Below are 20,679 nucleotides of genomic sequence, written 5' to 3'. Positions count from 1 at the left end.
CACACACACACACACACACACACACACACACACACACACACTGAAAAGGCTACATACTATAGGATTCCAACTAGGACACAAATTCGTTAAGATGCTACTTAGTAAAGCAAATGGCAGGGCCCCTCTTAAGCAGCCCTGCTAAAATGAAAACTCTTTTCAGTGTGTAGCACAAGCACATATGGGGGGAGGGGTAGCACAAATACGAAGTGTGCACTTGCAAAATTATACCTTCCTGAAACCAAACCCAAGAAGACTTGTTTTGCTTCCAAAACGACATTTTTAGGACATCCCTTAAAATCATTCTTGGAATCCTTTTTGGTTCATAAGTTTGATGATGGGGTGTTTAATGCTGTTGTGTGAAATATGTTTCCCTCTAAACTTTGTTATGACTTCAGTAATTACTTGTCTCATGAGAAAAAAAAAAACCAAGAATATTCTTGATTCACATTAAAGGACCCCTTAATTTAAGAGTTTCTTAGCTGCTTGCCTCAAGGAATCCATGCTACCAAACAGGGCTCCTTTCTTGTAAACCCTTTCCTGCAGGAGGGCTTTCTTGCATTTTGGCTTGCTGGTTCCCATCAGGTTCACTGTAACCATGCTCACTTGGAGGCTGTGGACTACGTTGGCAATGCAGGAGAACAGGGTGCAACAACACTGAATGAAATAATGACCATATACACTCCCCTTCCTCCCTGCCAGATCAGAGGCTCCTGGAATACAGGACAGTCACTCTCTCTTTGGAGCATTTCCTATTTTTCACTACCAATGCCAGACTGTCCTCAAAGGCTCAGAAAAGGGAGTTTCTTCTAACCTAGACCTCCTACGCACCTTGCAGATTGTCACAAACATCACTGGCCTTGTCCTGTGGCCCCAGGGACAGACTCCCTAGGGAGTCACAACAGGCGCTCACTGGCTGGGAGCCTCTTGCCTCACTTCTCCAGAGGGGTTCCCCTTCCTGGCTCAGCAAAGCTGCTAGTGCATGTAAGAGTTCTGGCTTGTTCCTGACTTGAGGGGACAGGGAGAAAGACTTCCCTTCCTCTTTTCTAGGAGAATCAAAATCATTGTCACAACTGCTTATTCGCTTTGTCCCCCAGCTATGGGGAGGAAAGAACAGATGGTCCAGTCTCCATCAGAAACCAAAACCAATAGCTACACAAATTAGCAACTGAAAGAAATGTAATTACTTAATCTTTATTTGACTGTAGTAAGGTTCCATTTAAAAAGGAGCTATTTGAAGAGATGGACTGAGTGTCATTTCTTTGGATCATTTCAGTATATAAAATTGCATCCTGCTAAGAGCAGACATTCATAGAAAAAAATCTTTTTTAATAACATAACCACTTTGGCCATTCCACCTGGCCAAATCCAAGATGATTTTTATGAGGTATTTTAAGCACCTCTTGAAAACTGACAGTGTCTTCATAGTTCACACGATACATACTTGCCAATAAGACAAAAATGGGACCACAGAAATAACAGCCACAAACCCAAAGATATTTTTTTCTGCTATTTTCAAAATTTCACGTAATTATTTTACTGTGATTTTAAATACAAACATCTCAAAGGACTTCCTGAGAGTTTCTGTCAATTATATCTACAATTTAGAAGTACATAGGGAACCTAGTTGGTCTCCATGAATGCCCTTCACAAAACAGTATTCCAAGCAATGCAGGATGAATTTCCTCTTTAGCACTAACCCACAGGATGTAAGGTCTCTGAGACTTCCCAGTGAGTGTACCCTCAGGATGAAGGATGGCTTGAGGACTGACCTCAGTACTCCAACCCTAATCACCCGTTGCCATGACAGCCTCAGCTAACTCTGCTTCTCCTTGTTGACAAGCACATCCATGGCAATTCACAGCTGACACTGCACTACCTCTGCTACTTCTGCTTCCAAACACAGTGTCAGGAAACTATTAGTAACACTATGGTTTATAAAGTAACAATAAGGCCAGCTCATCAGGCAGCTAGCTGTATTTGTTAACTCCTAGATATGGATAAGGAGTCCATCTAGACTCTCTTTAGAAGATAATCAACTATTATTTGAATGAATAAAAATGTTTTTGAGGACAAATAATTTTTAAAGAAACATTTTGTCAAAATGTCCTTCAAGTTTCATGTTGAAAGGGTCAAAGGGTTCTTAGAATTCAAACACAGCTAATTAATCACCCAAATAAAAATAAATATATATCCAACCCTAAGATGGTTTGACAAGTAGCATTCTAGTAAAAGCAAGGTTCAAGTACATCATGTAAAATAAAAAATTCAGCCTTCTTCAGTGATGACAGCAAAGAGGGCCGGAGCTCAAGTGCCTGTACAAACAGGGCAAGGAAAACAGAAAAGAAACTCAGGGACCAGTACTACCCATTACCTTCAGTTTGTCTTTCCCATGAAACCACTCTAAACAACACTTCTCAACCCCATCCTTCTGCGTGTAAGTTTCATAATTTTCCTGCTCTTTGCTCACCTATTAAAGGCAATTTACATTTCAAGAAGGAAACCAAAACAACCAAAAGAAAGATTTTTAAAAAGAGAGGAAAGTGGGGCTGGATTACATTACAGGATAAAGAGTCTTAAAGTGGGAAAAAAAGAAAAGCAAGGTCTACATATGACTAGTGGCCCATGAAGAAATAATAAAGTAATAACTACAAAAGTTTGAGATCTGCTTGGTAGAATGAGCCTACCCTCAAAAATCATGGAGATACAACTGGAAATGACAAGAGGTCATTAAGACGGGTGGGTATATCTTAGTTTCCATGACTATCTACCCAGACAATTAGAACTAGGTTGATCTACATTTCTCTCTCACATGCTTTAACACACAGAAACAGATATAGAGAAAGGTCCCTGGGCTATAGCTTCCTTCACTTTATTTCAAGTACATTCCCTACATTCCACTAATATATACTACATGAATTATCCTCCATGAATGTATATCTTTTAGACATGTATAATTTCAATTCAATGACAGAAGAGTCCCAATGACCATCCAACCTTAATTTACTTCCCTTAAAAAGTTACTAGTTGCCCATATTTTAAGTTCAAGTTTCTTCTCTCTTCATATTAACATCATCTTTGGAGACAAATGCTATGCTAACTTTGAGACGCAGAACTGATCATCAGATTCTTCCTCTTCATTCCTGTGAGTAGCACTTTTGTCACCATCTCCACCACTCTGTGCCATTAGAGTACTGAAGAGTCTGCCAAGCTAATTAGTCACAACTTTCCACACATCCAAATCCTTGGGCTGCAGAATTAAGACCTGAATTCCTCCTCTAGGTATTCCACATCTTCCTGCCTATGGTCCTTACCAAGACAGCCCTGGAAATAGCACTCTGCTGGATTAAAAAACTAGTTAATCCCACCTTTCCTAATAATCTTGGTTTTGCACCTACATATAAAGAAGTTAGACTCACTAGGCCATCTAAGAATTTTCAAGCTCTTAACTTCCAACCTTTTCATTCCACCCTCCCCAGCTTCATGAAAATTAAAAAAAAATGCCATAGTAAGTGGAATCTACTAATGTTGTACCTACTAGATCTGGTCTGTGTCGGGAAATGTACAATCCATTTGAAGATCCAAGGACACTAGGCTAAACTCAACGAAAGTCCACTTCTCACTGTCCCCAAATGAGTCCTCAATAGGGCATTTTGATAGACCATGGATTCTCAATAGGGGTATCTTAGTTTTGCTTTCTGTTGCTATAAAGAATACTTGAGATTGGGTTATTTATAAGGAACAGAGGTTTATTTGACATGTGATTTTGAAAGCTGGTAAGTTCAAGATCAGGTGGTCATATCTGGCGAAAGGCTTCTTGCTGGTGGGGACTCCCTGCAGACTGGCAGGAGGAGTGTAAGCATGCCAGAGAGGTTTTTGCAACAAAGCTACCCCCTGTATAATCAATGACCCATCAGTTCATAAAAGGATTTAATTGAGTCACAAGGGACAGACACTCAGGATCCAATCACATCTTAAAGATCCCATTTGGTCCCACCTCTAAGTACCTGGTACTGGGGATTAAATTTCAACATGAGTTTTGGGTGAAAACACTGTGATTGAAAGGTGAAAATTTGGTTTGTGATTCTTCAAAGGGCATTCAAATTTCACAGAATTAGGAAATCAGTTAGGAAAAACCTGTCTATCAAGCTTCCTTAGAGAAGTGGTATTAGGAAAAAAAAAGAGAGAGAAAGACAGTGATAGAGGAACCCAGAGAGGGGCTCAAGTCTGCTGAGTTGGTTAAATCATCCCAAATAAATTCCCAAGCCTGAGTCTCAGCTTGATATTCACAGGGCTTTTTGTTTTAACAACTACAAATGAACAGCATCTTTTTTTTTTTTTTTTTAGCTGGGGGGCAGTGTTGGAAGGAATATAAATATTTTGAAATGAAAGACTGTCCATCGAAATGGCATTTTTGACTCCTCAAGATGTTCAAGTTCTAAAAGATCTTTCCTATCCCTGTGGCTGTTTTGCTGTCATCAAATGTGTGAATAATGGAACTGCTAATAGAGAGATGAAGCAATGAGCAAACCCATTCCACATTTAGGAGGATAAAAAAAATCTGCAACAAGAGATGAACATATGTACTAGGGAGAGAAAAATCAAACATGAGATATGGGAAAGTTCTTTCAAATAAAAATAGCCAGTGTTTGTACAATATTGCTCCCCCCATCAAAAAACAAAAAAATCCCCTGCCTATTTAGGAGGAGCTAGGTCAAAACCTACTCTAGTGAAATGAATATTAGTGAAAATACATCATGGGGAACTCAGAGCTGTCTTTATCAAAAGAATCTTTTGACTTGCTTATAAGAACAAAAAGAAATATTTTCCTGCAGTACCATGACATCTGATCAAAATCTAGAAGCTTAGTTGGAAAAAGTAAAAGAAAAAAAAAAGTGTTTGTGTCATGTGTAAAGTTATGTGAATTAACACAAAAATACATAAAATACTTCATTCCCTCAATTTTTTAAATTAAATGTTGTCTTTAATTAGGGTGACCATATATTTTAATCCAAAGTAGGTCAGCTGAAAGTGAAAGAGCCTTTAACATCCAATCTCTGAGACTGGGTTGTCCTGGACCGACCAGGACATGGGATCACCTTAATCAGGGAAAACTACAAGAATTCAAGAAGTGGAAATCAGATGGAATAGTATGCAAATGTGTCAACTTTGTAAAGCTGAGCTTTTAAAAAAGATTTGAAAAGATGAATTTTTTAAAAAAATGATGTCCACAAAAGATTTTCTCCAAATGGGGCAACATTCTATTAAACAAAGGATGAAAATTAAAGAATAAACAGAAAAGTATTCAAATAGGGAAGTAAGCTCCAATAATACCATAATCTTCAATTAATATTTTCTTTAAGAAAGGCAATCTTGCCAGGCACGGTGGTACACGCCTATAATCCCAGGGGCTTGGGAGGCTAAGCCAGGAAGATCTCAAGTTCAAAGCCAGGCTCAGCCAAAAACGAGGCACTAAGCAACTCAGTGAGACCCTGTCTCTAAATAAAATACAAAATAGGGCTGGGGATGTGGCTCAGTGGTCAAGTTCCCCTGAGTTTAATCCCTAGAACCAAAAAAAAAAAAAAAAAGAAAGAAAGAAAAGAAAAGAAAAACAAGAAAGGCGATCTTTTCTAAAGACACAAGCAAACTTCATATAGATGCTTCCATACCACTGTCTCCAGTAGGATTGATTATTTTTGTTAGTAGGAAACAGTTGCAGGAAAACAAAATTTATATTCTCCTATCACTTCTACCCCTCACCTAAAGGAATAGCCTCCATTATCGAGGAGCTTACTATCTCCACAGCTGGTATAATGAGAGCAGGATATGAAGTAAAAAACAAAATGGTGGAAGTAGAGTAGAAGAAAAGACACTTCCACACTACCACGGTGGCAAAATAACTATCAAAAGAGAAAAGAAAAAACAAAGGGAGCCAGGTATGGTGGTGCAGGCCCATTAATTTCAGCTGCTCAGAAAACTGAAGCAGGAGGATCAAAAGTTCAAGGTCAGCCTGAACAATTTAGTGAATAAAAAATAAAAAGGCTGGGCATGCTCACTGGTAGAGCACCTGCCAAGCACGCACAAGGCGCTGGGCTCAATCCCCTATACCGCAAAACAACAAAAGCAATAATGGCAAAGGAAAATTTCCTAGAAAGAACCCTTTTGAAGGCGCCACAGTCAATTGCCACCCCACCAATAGACACCAAACTTTCTAGGGCTTCAAGACACTCAAGTGTACAATGGAGCAAAAAAGTTTCAAAGATGGTGAAGTGAATAGAGAAGATGTACAGATGACTCTACCCAAGAGACTCAGGTAAAGCAGAGAGATTTCTGAAAATAATCATGATTTCCACAGGTCTTCCCAATGGACTCGTACAGAGTACAAATGAAATACCCAAAAAGAGAAAACTCAAGCTAGGCAAGCTTCAGGATCAACCACTGGCTTGGTAGAAGAGGGAGGGGGATGGTGCAGGAGGAGGCATGGAATCCTAGGCCAAAGACATCCCAGATCCAGATGAGGCGGTGGCTGTGAAGGCAGGTGGTGGGTGGGAGGAGGGCAGCAGTCTGACTGGGAAATGGGAAAGTCATACCCTGCCTTTGCCTCTGCCTGAAAGAACACAGAGGGAGATAGAACAAGTAAAAATGCAGTATTCAAGAATATTACAGGGACTGGGGCTGGGGCTGTAGCTCCACGGCAGAACGCTTACCTAGCACATATAAGGCACTGGGTTTGATTCTCAGCACCACAAAAAAATAAATAAAATAAAGGCATACTGCCCATCTACAACCACCAAAAAAAAAAAAAAAAAGGAATATTCCAGGGTGCTAGTGTGTAGCTTAGTGGTGGAACACTTTCCTAGCATGTGTCAGGCCCTGGGTTCAATTCCCATCACTGCCATTAAAAAAAAAAAGAAGAAGAAGAAGAATATTCAGCTCATTAATCCAGCAAATATGTATTGAATATCTGCACCATGCTAGGAAATACAAACCTCTTCCACACATTGCTAAACCTAACAAACTCTGTGTTCTCATCATACTCAACTCCTGAAGAACTTAACAACAGAACTAATGTGATGACTCCAGACTCTTCATTTGGTATCTAGAACATGGCTCTTCTGTCCCCTACCTCAATGACAACTCCATCCCCTTAATTCACTTTGCTATTCCTCAAAGCTTCACTGCCTACAAAATCTCCCTAGGTTCCAGATGTCCCATGACTTCATTACGTACCATTTCTATGTTGTCCCTGTCCCTGCTCTCAGCCACACATGCAAGTCACAATCACTACTGGCTAGGTGACATGTCTTCATGGGGATGACTAAAGAGCAACTCAAACTAACCAACAGCTAAACCATAACTCCATTCTTTACAACTCACTCCCCCACCAAAACTAGAAAAAATGCCTGATTTCTCCTACTCTCTCATGCCATACATACTACCCTAAATCCCTGAAACTCCCAAACCTATCCACCATCTTCCATCTCTAATGTCATCAACCTACTTGAAGCTGCATCACAGAATGTTGCTATGGCTTCCTAAAGGATCTCCTGTCTTTACTCTTACCCACTTCTAGCCCACTCTCTGCCCAGCAGCCAGAGGGCTGCAATCACAATGTAAACCAGATCATGCCCTTCTTATAACACTTCATAATGCCTTCTCATGGGATTTGTAATGAGATTTAGACCCCTTACAAAGTATGCAAGCCCTACCCACCCTGGACCTGCTAGCCAAGCCACATCTACCTCTCACCTATCCTGCTGCTCATCTGCTGAAGCTAGACCAGACTTCCCACTCCTTGTGTAAATAAGCTCTTTCTCTGGTGCACATGGTGTGTCCTCTGCCGAGTGTTCTCATCCTTCAAAATCTCAGTGCAAATCTCTCTCCCTGACTGCGCCACAGTTGGCAGCCCCAGTCTCTCTCTACTTCCTTCAAGGAACTAGTCCCAATCTAAATTTACATACTGATGAGTTTTCCTTGCGTATCATCCTGGCATTCTTCCTTTCTTTAGCATCTTTGCCTCTCTTCACACACACATTCAAACAATCTCCATTAAAGAAAACTTGAGTGTCGTTCACTGCTGAATCCCCAGATCAAAAATGTCTAGTATATAGCATGTGCTCAACCGACATTGTATGGAATGCACCAATCAATTTCCATAGGAACTGAGGAAGGATGTACCTCAGCCACCTATGTACAAGTATCTGCTAAAGTCAATACATTTATGGAATCCAAGGCAACCTGTCCAGAGAGCCTGGGGAGAACAGCAGTTTACCTGATGGCTGGGGAATTGTCAGCTATGAAATCCTTCTTTTGTACCCCAACCCCACACAGAACTGCATGGTCTCCCTCATCTTCCCCCCTGCCCCATCCCTGCTCTGAATCTATTGTGCTGGTGTCTTCTTACATTCCAATGGTTTCTGTTCCAGGCAGACTGATATTTGATATCAAGTAATGATTTCTCTGATCCAGGTTTTACAGTGGCCTTGATTCCTAAACTGTCACAATAAACATCTGAACAAGAGCACTAATGAGTAAACATCATGTCACATATAAACAGGGCAATGGCAGGGTGAAGGTGGCAGTAGATAACAGGTGGACGACCAAGTGCCAGAGGAGTAGATGTCGTGAAGCCCTAGGGCTGAGACTGGTGCAGACACGAAGGCATAGGAGCCGTCATCTTTCCTAGACCCACAAATCTAATAATCCAAGTTTTTGTTTACAGGCCAAGGCATGTCTGGCCTTGAAATTCACAAATTCAAGCAATTGATAACCTTAGAGAAACATCTCAGCGCACTCTTTGGTCAGTTCAGTCATACTGGCAAAAGGTACCAGAACCAGTTTTTCTCTTTCTTTCTTTCTCTTTTTCTTTCTCTTTTTCTTTCTCTCTCTCTCTCTCTCTCTCTCTCTCTCTCTCTCTCTCTCTCTTCATTTTTTCCCCCTGCAGTTCTGGGGATTAAGCCTAGGGTCTCACATATGCTGGTAAGACCACTGAGCAACATCTCCAGCACTTTTTTTTTTTTCCTTTGGTACCTAGGCTTGAACTCAGGGGGACTCACCAATGAGCCACATCCCCAGCCCTTTATGGCCTCAGCCTCCAGAGCGGCTGGGATTACAGGCATGCACCACTGTCCCTGGCTCCCCACACACTTTTTATTTTTTATTTTGAAACAGAGATCTTGCTAAATTGCCCAGGTTGGCTTTGAACTCGAGCTTCTCCTGCCTCAGCCTTCCCCACAGCTGGGATGACAAGTGTGCAGCACTACCTCCAGCTCTGAGCCGCTCCATGGTAGAACATGGGTTTTGAACTACAATTCAAGAAGGTCATTCAACAGCAACTACTATGGTTTGGATATGGTTTGAGTGGGTCAAACCTTTATGTGCAAGAAGCCTGTCCCCAGTGTGGGTTGAAATGTGGTAGAATCTTTAAGATGTGAGGCCTTCTAGAAGGTAATTTAGGGGGCATCGCCTTCAGAAGGAACCAATGCCATCTTTGGGAGTGGGTTAGGTCTCTTGGGACTGAAGTAGTTACAGCAAGAGCAGATTGCCAAGTGAGGCCACCCTACATTTGGTCTTGTGCATGCACTGTTTGTCACTCTCACAGGTGCTCCTGCCCTGTGATAACCATCCATCATGCTGTCACACAGCATGAAGCCCTCATAAGGTACCAATGCTAGCACTATACTTTTGAATCTCCAGAGCTGTGTGTTAAATAGGCCTCTTTTCTTCATAATGTACCCAGCCTCAGGTATTTTGTTTTGGAAACATTAAATGGACTAAGATAGCAACCATTAACAGATTTTCTTCAGATACATATGGGACAAATTGGTCTGAACTATACTGCCCAATACAATAGCTGCTAGTCAGAAGTTGCTATTGAGCACTTGAGATGCAGACAATCTGAAGAGATGTGCTATTAAATGTAGAGTACATACGAAATTTCAAATGCAGAAAAAAATGTAGAAATTTCAAGAATTTTTATATTGATAACATTAAATATAATAATTTGATGTATTAAATTAAATGTATTAAATCAATTTCACCTGTTTCTTTTTACTTTTTGCAATGTAGCTGTTGGAAAACTCAAGTTACATATGTAACCACCATGGGTGGTTCATCTCTTATTTTCACTGGACAGCACTGGGTTCTCAGGGGAGGGGTACCTTCTGAGCGCAGGTTAGCACAATGATACAGAGTCTGGTGTTTTCAAGTCCAGAAAGTATTTCATTAGTTCACCCAGGAGAAATAAGCTCTGGAGCTCTGGTTCACATTAACAAAAGATCCAACAGAGAACATCATTGATTAATTTCTCAATGATGGGAAACAGAACAGATACCCTTCTGGTCTCAGTGAAGGTTAATTACTTGGCCACTTACATAGTGAAGGCATCCTTATTCCGCTACAAAGATGCTATGGTTTAGATGTTACATGTCCCCCAAACACTCAGTATTAAAGGCTTGGTCCCAGAGTGGTGCCACTAGGAGGTGGTAGGAGCTTTGCTCATAGGATTTAGTGGGAAGCCCTAAGGTGGAGTCTTTCCCTTGAGGGGGACTATGAGACCCTGGACCCCCTCCTCTCCATTGCTTCCTGGCCATGAGGTGAGTACTTTTATTCCACCAAATGCTCTTACCATGATGTGGGTCTTATTATAGGCCCAAAGCAATAGGGCCAACCAATTAGAAATGAAACCTCTGGAACTGTGAACCAAAACAAACCTTTTCTCTTTATAAATGGATAATCTTGGGTATTTTGCTATGGTAATACAGGAACTCAAAGGGAAGAGCAAATTATTAACTAGGAGTAGCTAAATGAAGATAAAATGCATGTAAATGAGTCAGTCCTACAGAGCACTGTACCCTTAACAAGAGCACAGGACATTTGTATATCAGAGAACTGAGGACCTTTTCCAAAAGCACTTTAGAACACACAGCAAGACTTCACTTACATCAGGTTTTTTCCAAACCTTTTGATAAGAGGAAATAATCAATCCATCTTCTATACACAGGCACGCATGCACACATACACACATGTGTATCCCCTAGTCTAACAAAGTAACTCAAAATCTACAAAGAATACATTTAAAAGAACTGTAAATATGAAAATAATCTCTCTACAGTTTTTCAGTTTCCAAAATCACCCAGCTAATTTTCCACCTATGTTTCTTAAAAAGTAAAGTATTGTACTATCCTCTGAGTTCATTTGTCTCTCTCTCTCTTTTTTTTTTTTTTTAAACTGGGTATTGAACCCAGGGGTTCTCTACCACTGAGCAATATGTTAGCCTTTTTTTTTTTTTTTTCCTTGAGACAGGACCTCACTAAGTTGCTGAGGCTGGCCTCAAACTTTCAATCCTCCTGTCCCATCCTCCCAAGTTGCTGGGAGTACCACTACACCTGGCTCGCCTTCCTCTTTCAAAGCCAACAATGGACACTGGAGTTTTTCTAAGGATGCCAGCTCTCGTGTCCTAACCTGCTTCCCTTTTTCACTTACATTGTGATTACACTGGGCCCACCCAGATGACTGTAAGGATGGCCCTAAGAAGGGCCTTAGCCTAAGTAACTCCATTTAAAAATAAAACTGCAGTCCCCACCAGGCATGCCTACGGAGCCTTCCAACATGGTCATCAGGCATAGCCTGATAAAATAAGTCACTCCCCACAACCCTGATAAAACTCAGAGGGAAGTCTCTGTCATTTGCCTTCGTCCTGATAAATGGAGAGGCAGAAACCACCAGACCAGATGTCCTGACTTCAGAACAACAGACATCCCTCAGAAACCTGGTAACAGCTGATAGGTACTGAAAGGGCGGACAGAAGCCCCAAAATTTAGCATAAATGATAGAGCAAATGAACAGACACTCAGCCAGCCGACACTGAGGCACAAAAGCCTGAGAGCCTGATGAGGACTTGGACTGACATCCCAACCCTTGTCATCTGCCTGAACCTCTGTGTTGTCCTCACGGCTCTCAAACTTTACAGCATCCTCTTGACTCTGGTGAGAAAAGGACTTCTCCTTACAACCGTCTCCTCATCCGGCCGTCAACTCCACCCCAGGAGAAGCCTCTATCAGTTCCTGACCTGGTCGCTGCAGTCTGAGTGTACATTTGCTGGACTTAAGACCTAAGACTTAAGAGTTTAAAACTAGCACTTCAGCTTAGCATGCAGAGGGAATATCTGTAATAAGTATGTCATGATTAAGCGTGTTTGCAATGCTTGGAATTAATTTAGAATTGTTTGCTTTGAATTGATCATGTCTGTTGCAGTGCCCAGCATTAAGGATTGTCATTCCTTGATTAAGAACCTATAGAGTGAAACTGTATTGAGTGATTTGAGTGAATAAAGCATTGAAAAGGGCAGAAGGGCATGGACATTCTTTATCTCTCCCCTTGACTACATATGTTGTACTTTTGCCCATCTCGACAATGACCTAGGATAATCTCAACTTCTCGTTGTGATGTAACATGACAGAGTCACAGGTTCTGAGATTAGCATGTGAGCGTTGCTGGTGAGCCACTGTTCTGCCCACTACCCACCCCGCACCCCACCAGTAATTAGAAAACAGTGAAAGAAACCTCATGGGGACAAGTTCCTTCCTTCTGATAAGGATTTTAACTACTTTAAAAATTAAAAATTCTAAAGCTAAAAAGCAAAACATAAATTCTGTCAATAGCAGGTCTGAGACTTCTGCTTTTCTTGCTCAGCTGAGCGTGCCCATCCTGGACATGGGAGAGGGCACTGCTCACTTCCTGGATTCGCACCAGGGCTGACCAAACGCTCAGAAGCTTTGAGAGAGAAATGCTTGACAATACCATTCTGGAAATGAAGCCCCCAAGTCTTTCACTGAATTCTCATATCCAATGGCAGCGTACAACCCACTTCAATAACAACATTCCAATATATGATCAAGATGTAGTCCTCCCCATGTGGTAAATGGTAAGGAATTGATAGCAAGTTTGGACAAGTGTGATTTTTTCCTTTGATAAAACTGCATGGGTGCCAGGCACAGTAGCACGTGCCTGTAATTCCAGCGGCTTGGGAGGCTGAGGCAGGAGGATTATGAGTTTAAAGCCAGCCTCAGCAAAAAGTGAGGCGCTAAGCATCTCAGTGAGACCCTATCTCTAAATAAAATACAAAATTGGGCTCAGTGTTGAGTGCCACTGAGTTCAATCCCTAGTACCAAAAACAAAAACAAACTGCATGCACAAGTGGGGCCCAAACTGAGACACTTGTTAGATCTACATCAACAAGGCAGAGGTTAGACATCACAGGCCAACTGCCTGCTTTCTTGCTTGGTAATTTGTATCTATTACCAAGCAGCCATGACTTTGGATAATAGACCTGAATGCTAATTGTGCTGCCAAGCAAGAGGGTGTTGCAGTTGATGGAGGCTCTTTCCCACACGTAATAATCCTTGCGAAAGACCCATTACACTCTCTCTCTTTTGTGATGCTGGGACTTGAACCCAGGGCCTTGGGGTTGCTAAGTAAGCACTCAGCCACTGAGCTACACTCGAAGGTCCCTACTGCCTACTCTCAAGTGATTTAGCCACTCTCTCGTCTCAAATGGGGATCCTTCAAACAGGGATGAACATATCTGCCCTCATGTTTTAAGAGTAAATGAGGACGAGTTCTAAGTACTCGGGACAAACCCTAGCACCTCATGAGCACTTAAGTATTTGTTAAGTAAAAATTTTAAATGTCCCTGCTTGCTGCTTATAACTTGCCAATCAAACTATTCCAAGGGAGCATACTTCTCAGCCCTAACTAATCCATCATAGAGGACATATTTTATATACAGGTTAATATGTGCAATGATGTTCTTCCAGAAGTGCTCTAAAATACTAATTTAACAAAAACAAAAGCCCTACACTGCTATTGAAGTTTGGTAGCAACTACTGGGGTAGTAATGACTTGGTCGAACAACTCACTGAGCAGACACGAATCCCAGAAGACAGTAGCAGCTGTGTTAAATAACTGTCTCAGGGCCTCCTAAAGAAAGACGCACAGCACTGGCGAGGACAGTGGGGTTTGTGATGCTTAATGGCCCCGGCATTTTCTGGGACAGTGGTGTCCATGGTACAACACTCTGTGAGGGACAGTACCAGTTGTGCTAGACTAGCCCTCCTGGCATCTGCTGAGAGGAGGGCAGGCATATTATAACTGCACTTCCAAAGCTTCTCAGCATTTGCAGCTGATGCCACATACTTCTTATGAACATTCTCAAAATTCAATGGCAGTGTACAACTCACTTCAATCATTTTATTTTAGCCCCAAAGGAAAGGGGAAGGGGTTGGTGGGGGGATAGGATCCAGACCCTGTCAGTACAGGCAAGATATAACACATGGATATTTATTACAGAAAAAAACAAGTTACCTTAATGAGAAATATCTAATTTTGCCCAGGTATGGTGGTGCATAACCTGTAATCCCAGCCACTTGGGAAGCTGAGGCAGGAGGATCACAATTTGGAGGCCAGCTGGGCAACTCAGCAAGTCCCTATCTCAAAATAAACAATTTTGCTCAGTGATCGAGCACCCCTTGGTTCAATCCCCAGTACTGCAAAAACAAAACAAAACAAAACAAACAAACAAAAAAAACCCTGAGCCACTGAACATTTACTTTGAGCCAGGTATTACTCTCAATATTTTATACCCACCAAGTCACATTAATTCGTATGGTCACCCTAAGAGGTAAATGAACCTAGTGATAAACCTAGTGATGATCATAAACCTAGACTGCCACACAAAACCTGTCAGTTCTCCTTCATGACATAAAGGCCAAAGAACTAAAAATTAAAGACATCAAATTCTTTATCAAAATAGAGGCCCCCAAACCTGATATCTCCAAAGAGATGTCAGACAGCCAGGAAGGATGCTGGGAAGGGCATGGGCATCCCAAAGAACTGGGCCCACTTTTGAATCCCTATTTGCTTCCCACCACCTCTACAGCCTTGGGTGCAGACCCTTTCTACATTGTTTCTAAACTTCCACAGCAATAGACAATTTCTATTTTTCAGGTCTATCTGGAAACAAAGACAGTGTTTTACCTAATCCACAGGAGTGCCTATCTCATGGGAGCTACCATTATATAACCACCGCTGTTTTACCCACTACCTTCATATTCTGTGTATGGTGGAACTCGAAAAGCCAACTCCACTGTTTGACCTGCATTTCCAAGGCTGAACTCCACATCAGTCAATGCTGCCAGTCTTCCTGAAGGTCTGCACTTCTCTGTGGGGATGGGCTACAACATAAAGGTCTTTCTCGGAAGAACCTCAGTGGGTTAAGTGGCCTGTGATCTAAAGCCACTTACTTGGTTTTTGACCCTCCTCCCTCCCCCTAAATAAAACCTCATTCTTTCATATTATCTCAAGATGTTCGATCAGACTACCTAAACTAAAAATATCCCCAGGTGAGGAAAAGAATCCTTATGCCACCTCGGTGGTGTGGATCTGTGAAGAAGTGACATTGCAGTATACTCATCCACCTTACCCCACCCAACTGGGCCCTCCAGGATCTCAACACAGCCAGGACAACAGTTCCATTGGGGGGAGGCACCACTACCCTCTGGTATATTCCCTTCTTTCTGTCTGTAGCTGCCTTCCCACCTCCAGGGCTCTCCCTCCCATTAGTCCCTTCTAACGGGTGGAAAAGCTTTTTTTAAAGTTTAATTCCTACATATCTTGAATTTCCAATCATCTTAATGAAAAGAGGTGATTAAATTCTTGTGGTAGGTACTCATCCCAATTTTCCATTGGCATGATGTCTCTGTTTCCAGGGATTCAATTGGATAGCAACCACCTTTGTTCAGATACTCACTGAATACCTTCTGGGCCTAGGCAAGTAAGGCCAGGTAAACTTGGAGCTGAACACCCCCAGGGCAGGTATTTAAACTCCTTTCCACCACTGCCTGAGGCTAGCCCTGACATCAGGTGCTTTTTCCACAGGTGAAAGGAACCAGGAGACATGAACTTCAACACAGCCCACCAGCTGGGAAATGGCACTTACCTGAAGGACCCTCAAAAGTCTCTCCACTTGCCCTGAAGTAGCCTGACTTTCATTTCCCTTTTAAATGATTTTAGTTTGTGACTCACTTTTTTAAAAACATTGTATACATACAAGAATCCAGTTAATGAGTCCATGCTTTGGGGGATGGGGCGGTTACTGAGTGTGGAACCCAGTGGTGCTCTATCCCTCATCTACAAGCTATACCCCCAGTACCCCCAAATACACCTTATTTATTTTATTTTTTTTTTTTAATTTTGAGACAGGGTCTTGCTAAGGTGATGAAGCTAGCCTTGCACTTGGAATCCTCCTGCCTCAGCCTCCCAAATCACTGGGATTAAAAGTGTGTGCCATCACGCCCAGCTAATTAATGCTTCTTGAAAAAGAAAAAAAGAACACACATGAGTTTGGTTTGAAATTTTTAAGTTATACTATCAATTTAAATGAAATCCATGAAAACAGAAAATTATAAGACTGAATTTCAAGTTGTTATAAGCAAAACACCAAGTGATATAAAGGTTGGGCAATAGGGCAAACCAATTAGCAAGTAACCTATGATCCCCTTGACACTTAATTCTAATAGCTGTTTCTTTAAATTTTACTTTGTATCACAAAGTCATTGTTGGAAATTAATAAATTGAACTGATCTGGGTGTCTGGATGAAGAGGCTGAATTTAACACTGCTTATATGAAAGCATGCTTCATGAAAATCATAATAAAAAATAAACTAGCATTAGAAATGGGACTATAATTAAAATTTTGACTCAAGATGACCTATTTATTTGATATTGATGCAACTTATTCCAAACCTAGTGATAAATCTACTAAATGAAATGTCTGGAAATACTTTACCTCACTGGTACTATGGAAGTAAAATTTCTTTGTGAGAGCTGCCTGGCAAAATTAGCCCTGCTCCACTGTGTTATAATACCTCAAAAAATAAGTTTAGCTCCACAGGCCAATAACAAAAGCACAAACAGTACTTTAAGAGAGCTCCTATGTTCCCTTTTCATCAGATAATCCCTTGAATAACAAGCTACTACCCTGCTGTGCAGTTCCACAGAGGTTGATCCTCTTGCTGAAATCTTATGAGACTCACTAAAGAAAAACAGAAGTTAAAATTCTTTTAAGTTAAAAAGAAAGGAGGTTGGGCATGTTGGCACACGGGGATAATCCCAATGGCTCAGAAGGCTGAGGCAGGAGATTGCAAGTTCAAAGCCAGCCTCAGCAATTTAGGGAAACCCTGTCTCAAAACATAAAGGGCTGGGGTTGTGGCTCAGTGACAGAGTGCTTGCCTAGCATGTGTGAGGCACTGGGTTCGATTCTCAGCACCACATATCAATAAATGAAATAAAGATCCATTGACAGCTAAAATATTAAAAAATAATAAGAAGACATAAAAAGGTCTGGGAGTGTGGCTTATGGTTAAGTGCCCTGTCATTCAATCCTTGGTACCTGGACTGGGAATATACTTCAGAGATAAAGTATGTGTTTAGCATATGCAAGATCCTGGGTTTGATCCCCAGGGACATATTTTAAAATAATAATAATAATAAAATACATAAAAGCGGGGGGAGAGAAGATTCTGTATTTCTGAACATGGTTCTTTAAAAGGCAGCTAAATTACCTGGTTCACTGGCCCACATCTGTAATCCCACCTACTTGGGAGGCTGAGATAGGAGGATTGCAAGTTGATGTCCCACCCAGGAAGCTTAATGAGACCCTGTCTTAAAATAAAATAAAGATCTGGGATATAACTCAGAGGTAGAGCACTCCTGAGTTCAATCCCCAATACTGTGAGGTGAAAAAAGAAAAGGTAACCAAATTAAATGTATTTCACTTTTTAAAAAGTGAAGTAAATTATAGAAGAAAATTTTCTTTTTTAAAAATGAAATACTCATGGATCTCCAGATAAAGCTAGGAAGATATTTAAAGCAGAGCTGCTTAAAATAATGACAACTGGAAACAAACTAAGTATCCAACGATAGGGGATTAGTTGAGATGCATGCAGCCATGTAGTAGAAAAGAAAAAAACGATGCTATAGAAGAGTATTTTAGAGACTAAGTGGTGTCCATATGGGGGGGGGGGCAGAAAATAAAATATAAAGAACAAACCCAGTTTTGCAGAACACAACTTCCTAATTGTGAGACTTCACAAAAGTTACTGAATTTCCATAAATCAGTTTCTCCCTCATAAAAAGGGGGTAATAAGAGTACCTATCTCTAAATGTTGGAGTGGGGATTATGAGATGTTATAGTTACATGAATGCAGGGGACACGTTTGGCCCAAAGTAAACTCAGTATATGTTACCTCTTTATGTTGTGTGTGCATGAGTGGAAAACAGTGAGAATAAATAATGTAAAGTGGTTTTCTGGGTGGTTAAAATTTCCATAGTAACACATTGCTTATAATATGAGGAAAACTAATAAATGGGGATATTTGCACACAGTGGTAATCCTCTTAAAGATCTACCATAGTGTTTTATTCACGGTAAACAAGTCTTGATAGAGCTAAACTGAGCCTTCAGATTTCATTTAAACAACTTGCTCTGGACCATTTAAAATGGCTTAAACTTAAGAGGTCATTTGTCTTTAATGTTTTTTTAAACGGTAAAGCTAGACAGACCTGCATTATTCAGCCTCATAAGGATTTATGAGCCTCAATTCAAGAACCTTCAGAAAGCCACTAGATTTCTCCTTATCAGTGAGAGGCACCCATCTACAGTCTAATCACTTATTTCCTTCTAATTCCCTAATCCTCTTCTCTTTGACTCCTTTTCCCTCTTCATAATTAAAGTCTGGGGTTTCTCTCTACTGGACTATAGGTTTAAAGGACAGTAACAGGGATTCCTTCCTCTTAGCATCAGTAGCATCTGGCAAAATGGCTGGCATATAGTAGTTGCTTACTAAGTGTTCAGCAAATAAATGACTTGAATAAATATTTCATAGTAGTAATTCAGGCTTCAAATCTACCATGTGAATAAAAAAAAAGATCAGTAAGCCTTAAAGTCTGAAACTCCAAAATTCTTGATAATTTTTTTTTTTAGAAAAAAGAAATATCTTGCTGGTTGTGGTGCATGCCTGTAATCTCAGCAACCTGGGAGGAGGATCCCAAGTTTGAGGTCTGCCTCAGCAACTTACTGAGTTCCTGTCTCAAAATAAAAGGGACTGGGGGGTGTAGCTCATTGGTAGAGTGCCCCTGGGTTCAATTCCCATGTAATAATAATAATAAATATCTTACCTCAAAGTATCACTTAAAAAAAGTTCTCATTTGTACTTCACTATTTTAATATACATAAGATTATTTCTATTTTTTCTTTATATTTCATTTAAAGTTCCACAAACACCCAAGAGAATTTGAGTAACTTCCTTAAAATAGCAGTTAATAAATGACCACCTAAATAGTCTTGGGTCTGGTTGATTCCCAAGTCCATGATCTCTCTATACCATCAAAGTTGTTGTCATAGAATAAGAACAAATGCTTTCACTAAGATCTGAGCAAAAGCTTCAGATTCTTCCAAATATTTCCTGGGGCTTTTACCAGGATCTGGGAAAAGTGAAACTGAGCACCTCCCAGGAGCAATAACCTAAGGGTCTCCAAATGGCTCCCTCCAGGTCATAACTCAACCAGCTTTACTTAAAAATGAAACTAAAGAAACCAAATTAAATATTAACCAGTAAAAGAACCGACCTCACCCAGAAGACTATCAGCAGACCCAGGAAAGTTTATAAAAAGGAAATTTTACTCTGCTTCTTTAAAAAAAAAAAAAAAAGAGTGTGTGGGGTGGGAAGGGGTAAAGTTGTAGAGCTTTCCACACATCCCTTCTTCCTGCAGGCTTGTAACTTTCAGTCACTGCCCTGACATGATTTAAACAGTGAGTGGCAGTTCCTATGACACAGGTGGGAATCAAAACCTTCTCAGGTATCTACACTGAAACGTTTGACTTCCTGAAAATATCACTTTCCTCTTTCAACGCCAAGGAACTTGCCAATGGATTTCACATGCTAAACCCCAGCCCACCAGGTTTACATATATGTAAAAAAATCTGTGGAAATTAATTGATCATTACCTAAACCAGCTGTAATGTGGTCTTATTTATATATAAACAGTTACAATTTGTTGGAATCTGCTTTGTACCAGCCATTATGATTAAGTCTCATGTGCTTTAATCATCATTGTTGTTCTCATTATTAATCCTGATTGAATCCTCATAATCATCCGAAGTAGTTAATAATCCCATTTTACTGGTTCAGAGAGCTTCATATACCTGAGAACCCACTGGTAACAGAGGAGACCAGGAGTGAAGCCACGGAATTGAAAAGTTAAGGACAATTCAAAATCCATGTCCAAGCCCCAATGATACTAAACAGCTGATTCTCTTCAAAATTTAGCCAAAATGGTTTTAAGGTCATTTTTGAGGAGGCAAGACTTAAATGAGAGGAATGGCAATAAATAAAAATAAATGATTACAAAATCTGAGTTGGTTTCTATTCACCGGCTATCTGTACCCACAGATGTTGACTAGGGGTCCAGTCCCACCTATCTATCCTAAGAAACCAAGTCCCACTTCAAGGGGCGCAGATCTGATAGCCAAACGTTGAAAGGTTTCCGTGTTAGCAGCCCAGAGCTGTGTTCCTTCACACATCATCAGTAAATGTCTCTCGAGATGAAAAAAAAAAAAAAAAAA

At 40.8% G+C, this 20,679-nt stretch overlaps 1 protein-coding gene and 1 non-coding gene across 3 annotated transcripts in view; one reads left to right on the top strand and one right to left on the bottom strand.

The window, feature by feature from the left end:
- The window catches only part of Sgms2 (sphingomyelin synthase 2), an 86,211-nt gene that overhangs the window by 65,235 nt on the left and 297 nt on the right, over positions 1-20,679 (bottom strand). The gene's annotated exons all lie outside the window — the stretch shown is intronic.
- Positions 309-412, top strand: LOC125619889. The gene has a single exon (XR_007351471.1). It is a non-coding gene; the product is annotated as a small nucleolar RNA U13 (small nucleolar RNA).

The sequence above is a fragment of the Marmota marmota genome, unplaced genomic scaffold (assembly GCF_001458135.2).
Source record: "Marmota marmota marmota unplaced genomic scaffold, marMar, whole genome shotgun sequence".
In the NCBI taxonomy this organism is placed as follows: domain Eukaryota; kingdom Metazoa; phylum Chordata; class Mammalia; order Rodentia; family Sciuridae; genus Marmota; species Marmota marmota.
This window is presented reverse-complemented; position numbering and strand designations above follow the sequence as displayed.